Genomic DNA, 6997 nt, shown 5'->3' on the forward strand with positions numbered 1-6997 from the left:
TTTGTCTTCCTTCCCTCTTTGTGAGGACACAATGAGAAAGTGGCTCTCTATGCACAAGGACTAACCAAACTGATCACATGGATCACAGCCTTGTCTAACTCAACAAAACTATGAGCCATGCAGTGTAGGGTCACCCAAGATGGACAGGTCATGGTGAAGAGTACTGACAAAACATAGTCAACTGGAGAAGAGAATGGCAAACCACTTCAGTATTCTTGCCTTAAGAACCCCATGATCAGAATGAAAAGGCAAAAAGATAGGACACTGGAAGACGACTGAAGGTAGGAGAAGAAGAGGACAACAGAGGATGAGATGATTGGATGGCATCACCAACTCGATGGACACGAGTTTGAGCAAGCTCTGGGAGCTGGTGATTGACAGGGAAGCCTGGTGTGTTGCAGTCCGTGGGGTTGCAAAGTTAGACACAACTGAGTGACTGAACTGAACTGATGCACAAGGAAGTGGGCTCTTTCACCAAACACCAGATCTGCCTTAATCTGAGACTTCTCACTCTCTAGAACTGTGAGGGAAAAAGTTTGTTGTCTAAGCCCCCCGACTATATTTTGTTATACTTGCTCAGGACAGCAGGTATTTTTGTGTTCACTTAGACACTTTGCCCCAAGTTTTCATATATCGTTCCCAGGGAGTGGTGGTCCTTTCTTAACAGCCAGTCCTGTTACTAATCCTGTAATGAGGTGAGCAGAGAAGCCATTGGCATATACCTCCTATCCCAATTAAACACACCTTTTCCAAAATAAGTGAATGATGCCTCTCTATAAGAATATAAAGTGTGGTACTTTGTGGTCACATTAATAATGATTATTTACTTTTTCTCCCTGGTGTCTGTGCAGCAGTGGTGGTAGAAGAGAGAGTTCAGGGCCCAACCCTCGGGATTCTGTCCCAACGTGCAGTCTATCTCTCTTCCTTTTGGGTTGAGAGGTTTCTAATTTAAAGAAAAACACTGTTGAGCTCCACAAGTTCAGTAGTGAAGTGTACAGGGCAAACGAGCATGATGCAAAAGTAAAACACACTGAAAATGCTTCTCATGATGAGATGGAAGGTCTGGGGCTTATTTTGCAGTTAGTTAATGAACTTGTGAATAAATGCCACTCACTGCTGGATTGAGACAGGGTTCAGGATTGACTTTCTTCTTGTTTTCCAGTCTAATAGCATTAAGTGAAGTGAAAAGTTAAAGTGTTGTTCTCTGTCTTGTCTGACTCTTTGTGACCCCATGGACTGTATAGCCTGCCAGGCTTCTCTGTCCATGAAATTCTTCAGGTAAGAATACTGGAATGGGTAGCCATTCCTTTCACCAGGGGATCTTCTTGACCCAGTGATCAAACCCGCATCTCCAACACTGCAGGCAGACTCTTTACTGTCTGAGCCACCAGGGAAGCCCAAGTACAGTGAACTCTGACTCAGAACTTGAAGACAGCAGGACTTTGTTATGGCACCTTCCTTCATGGTTTATAACTCCTCCAAGTTTTCATGTTGAAAATCATGGCATTATCTAAATCAAAGATATTTTAAATGATCTATCAGCTGACATGTGGTTAAAATAAAAAAAATTGGGAGCAACTTGAGTTGGGAGAGTAATACTCAATCACTAAAGTTATAAACACTTTTTGTTTCTGGGAAGTTCACCAACATGAAAATGAATTATATCTTTTTGTCTCTCACACAGGTTTCTTGATAACCCAATAAACTCAGAATTCAATATATTATAAATTGAAATATATTTAAAATATTCACATAATATAATATAGTGCATTCTTAGGGGAAGTGGGGACTTCCTCTCTAGTTCCATCATGAGAAATTCCATCTAGATGAAGAGAAAAATCTATTTATTTCAGAAACAAGTTTGGACATTTCAGATGAATGTTATTTAAGTGCTATATAGATTTTACCAAGAAAGATCACACTGTGCTATTCAAGTTCATAGGGCACTAATTATTCATCATAATATCCCAGATGATAACGTATTTCATCATTATTTTACTAAAAGTAAACTTTTATGAAATGGGCTATAATCTAGTATTTGAGTAATCAAAATGAAAACAAACCAGCTGACTGCCAGGCTGGGGAATGTAGCTTCAGCAGAAAGCTGGTTTTTGCCCTGTGGCATTTCAACTCATAATCCAAATGACAAAAATATTTCCAATGAACTTTAAGATTTTCTCATGACCAGAAAGAACAAAGGGAAAAAAATTAGCTCACAAATTTTAAGCTTCCTGCATTATTAGTTCTTTGGTAGTAATCAGCCCTTTAAAAGAAAACAACTCTTGCTTATGGATATCAGCAAGCCCACAGAAATCCACGGGATCATTTACTCAGCTCCAGGGTTACTGGGCTCACAAAGGTGGCCTGGATGGTTGGATAACCAGATGTTTAAACCACAAAAGCACGATTGGACTCACAGGCTTCTCCCAAGCAGCATTTTTCTTCTCACTGGCTTACTTATATGTTTCCTTTCAAGGAAGTCAAAGAAGCCTATAGCATAGGGGGCTCTTGTGGGACTTTGAATGCTTTCTGGAATATTTAATACTTCTTCAAACAATGGTATAATAAGGTGATACTAAGTCACAGGTTGAATGAATAGGTGCATGTATACTAAGTTGCTTCAGTCATGTCCATCTCTTTGAGACCCCATGGGCCAGAGTTCGCTAGGCTCCTCTGTCCATGGAATTCTCCAAGCTAGAATACTGGAGTGGGTAGCCCTTCCCTTTGCCAGGGCATCTTCCCAACACAGGGATTGAACTCCAGTCTGTTATGTCTCCTGCATTGGCAGGTGGGTTCTTTATCACTGGTGCCAGTTCTTCAAATAATGATATAATAGTTCAGTTCAGTTCAGTCGCTCAGTCGTGTCCGACTCTTTGTGACCCCATGAATCACAGCACGCCAGGCCTCCCTGTCCATCACCGACTCCCAGAGTTTACCCAAACTCATGTCCATTGAGTCAGTAATGACATCCAGCCATCTAATCCTCTGTCGGCCCCTTCTCCTCTCACCCTCAATCTTTCCCAGCATCAGGGTCTTTCCAAAGGAGTCAGCTCTTCGCATCAGAATGCCAAAGTATTGGAGTTTCAGTTTCAGCATCAGTCCTTCCAATGAACACTCAGGACTGATTTCCTTTAGGATAGACTTGTTGGATCTCCTTGCAGTCCAAGGTACTCTCCAGAGTCTTCTGCAACACCACAGTTCAAAAGCATCAATTCTTCAGTGCTCAGCTTTCTTTATAGTCCAACTCTTACATCCATACATAACCACTGGAAAAACCATAGCCTTGACTAGACAGACCTTTGTTGACAAAATAATGTCTCTGCTTTTCAATATGCTATCAATATGGTCATAACTTTTCTTCCAAGGAGTAAGCGTCTTTTAATTTCATGGCTGCAGTCACCATCTGCAGTGATCTGGGAGCCCCCCAAAATAAAGTCTGACACTGTTTCCACTGTTTCCCCATCTATTTCCCATGGAGTGATGGGACCAGTTGTCATGATCTTAGTTTTCTGAATGTTGAGCTTTAATCCAACTTTTTCACTCTCCTCTTTCACTTTCATCAAGAGGCTTTTTAGTTCCTCTTCACTTTCTGCCATAAGGGTGGTGTCATCTGCATATCTGAGGTTATTGATATTTCTCTTGGCAATCTTGATTCCAGCTTGTGCTTCCTCCAGCCCAGTGTTTCTCATGATGTATTCTGCATAGAAGTTAAATAAGCAGGGTGACAATATACAGCCTTGCCATACTCCTTTTCCTATTTGGAACCAATCTGTTGTTCCATGTCTAGTTCGAACTGTTGCTTGCTGACTTGCATACAAGTTTCTCAGGAGGCAGATCAGGTGGGCTGGTATTCCCATCTCTTTCAGAATTTTCCACAGTTTATTGTGATCCACACAGTCAAAGGCTTTGGCATAGTCAATAAAGTAGAAATAGATGTTTTTCTGGAATTCTCTTGCTTTTTTGATGATTCAGCAGATGTTGGCAAATTGATCTCTGGTTCCTCTGCCTTTTCTAAAACCAGTTTGAACATCTGGAAATTCATGGTTCATGCATTGTTGAAGCCTGGCTTGGAGAATTTTGAGCATTACTTTACTAGCATGTGAGATGAGTGCAATTGTGTGGTAGTTTGAGCATGTACTTCAATAAAATAATTAGTTCCCCCAAAATTATTGGTAGCAAATATCATCACAGGTTTATTGCTAGCCCAGTGATAAACCCAGGCACCTTTGAGCATATTATTTTTGAAAAAAGATGCAAGAATAAACAATGGAGAAAAGACAGTCTCTTCAATAAGTGGTGCTTGGAAAACTGGACAACTACATGTAAAAGAATGAAATTGGAACATTTCCAAACACCATGCACAAAAGTAAACTCAATATGGATTGAGGACCTAAATGTAAGGCCGGATACTATAAACTCTTAGAGGAAAACATAAGCAGAACATTCTTTGACATAACTTGCACTAGGATCCTCTTTGACCCACCTCCTAGAGTAATTGAAAATAAAAACAAAAATAAAGAAATAGGACCTAATGAAACTTCAAAGCTTTTACATAGCAAAAGAAATCATAAACTCATAAATAGGATTAAAAAACAACCCTCAGACTGGGAGGAAAAACGAATCAACTCACAAAGGATTAATCCCAAAATATACAAGCAGCTCATGCACTTCAATAGAAAAAGAAACAGTCCGATCAAAAAATGGGCAGAAGAACTAAACAGACATTTCTCCAAAGAAGACATACAGATAGCCAACAAACACATGAAAAGATGCATAACACTGCTCATTAGTAGAGAAATGGAAATCAAAATTACAGTGAGGTAACACTTCACCCCAGCAGAATGGCCCTCATCAAAAAATCTACAAACAATAAATTCTGGAGAGAATGTGGTGATATGGGAACTTTCTTGCACTGTTGGTGGGAATATAAATTGACACAACCATTATGGAAAACAGCATGGAGAGTCCTTTAAAAACTAGGAGTAAAACTACCATTTGACCCAGAAATCCCACTTCTGGGCATATACCCTGAGAAAACCATAGTTCAAAAATACACATGTACTCCAACGGTCCACTGAAACACTATTTACAATAGCCAGGACATGGAAGCAAACTAGATATCCACTGACAGTCGAATGGATAAAGAAGTTGTGGTACTTATATACAATGGAACATTACTCAGCCATGGGCTTCCCAGGTGGCAAAGTGGCAAAAAATCTGCCTGCCAATGCAGGAGATGCAAGAGACACAGTTTCAATTCCCAAGTTGGGAAGATTCCCTGGAGTAGGAAATGGTAACCCACTCCTGTATTCTTGTCTGGAAAATTCCATGGACAGAGGAGCTTGGAGGGCTACAGTCCATGGTATCCTAGAGTCAGGGTTGGACACGACTGAGCAACTAAGCACACACATTACTCAGCCATAGAAAGGAACAAAATTGGGTCATTTGTAGTGATGTGGATGAATCTAGAGTTGATCACATAGAATGAAAGTCAGAAAGAAAAAAATTTAATATTAATGCAAATATATGGAATATAGAAAAATGGTACTGATGAACATATTTGCAAGGCAGGAATAGAGACACAGACATAGAGAATGGACTCTGGACACAGTAGGGGAAGGAAAGGTGGGAGGAATTGAGAAAGTAGCACTGACATATATATACTATCATGTGTAAAATAAACCGTGGGAAGCTGCTGTATAGCACATATGCTCAGCCTGGTGCTCTGTGATGACCTAGAGGGTTGGGATGGGGGATGGGTGGGAGGGAGGCTCAAGAATGAGGGGATATATGTGTATGTATAGCTGATCCACATTGTTATACAGCAGAAACTAACACAACATTGTAAAGCAACTATACTTCATTCAAAAAATAAATTAAAAGAAACAAAAACATGATACTGGTCAAATAAATGAGGAAATGTGTTTTCAATCATTACAAGTGTTTAAATGAAGGTTCTTCACTCCATGTATAGGATTTTTGCTTTAGTTGGAAAGTGAAGCTATGATTTTCCAAGTTTCCTTTCTGTTCTGGCATTCTGTGATCTGCTGTGGGTCTAATCCTAAAACGTACTCTGTGGCAGAAATCTGCGAAAGGCCCTTGGGTTCCATGTTAAGACCTGGACATTGTGAGCATGATGGGATGGCAGCCCTGTGAGCATGCTGCTGTGTGGCAGTTATCCTTCAAATAGAGAGGGTATCTGAGTCATCCTGATATACTCACATGAGCCTTTAAAGCAGAAAACATCTGTAGCTGGGCGCAGAAGACAGGGGCCAAAGGAGAAATCAGAGATTAAAGCACTGGAGGGATTTGAACATGGACTTGGCTACATGAGAAGGAATATGGGTGACCCCTAGGAGTAGGGCATGATTTCCAGGTGACAATCAGCAGGGTATTGGGAACCTCAGACCTAAACCGCTAAGAACTCAATTCTGCCAACAATCGGAATAAGCCTGGAAGTGTACTGGTTTCCCAGAATCTCCCCATAGGCACCCACCCACACTAAATTTTGATTTTAGCTCATGACACTGGGAGAAGAGTCCAGTCAAGTCCTCCTGAACCTCTGACCTACAAAACTGAGCTTACAAATGAACGTCATTTTAGCCACTAATTTTGTAGTACTTGGCAATAGAAAACTAAACAGTCTGTGATACTTATTCAGTTCCTAAGTGAATTAACTCCATTTGAGTGAATTGTCAGTTCCAATACATGGGCTACATATACATCTTATGTGTTATCTCTTATATTATTTAGGCATTTTGTGCTTTTGCTTTTTTTTTTGCTGAAAGAAAATTCATATATATATAATATTTATATATATTATATATATAATTTATATATAATTATATATATTTATCTGGAGAAGGAAATGGCAACCCACTCCAGTATTCTTGCCTGGAGAGTCTCATGGATGGAGGAGCCTGAGGGGCTACAGTCCACGGGGTCGTAAAGAGTCAGACATGACTGAGCGACTTCACTTAGAAATAATATTTATTTA

Source organism: Budorcas taxicolor, chromosome 8, assembly GCF_023091745.1.
Source record: "Budorcas taxicolor isolate Tak-1 chromosome 8, Takin1.1, whole genome shotgun sequence".
Lineage (NCBI taxonomy): Eukaryota > Metazoa > Chordata > Mammalia > Artiodactyla > Bovidae > Budorcas > Budorcas taxicolor.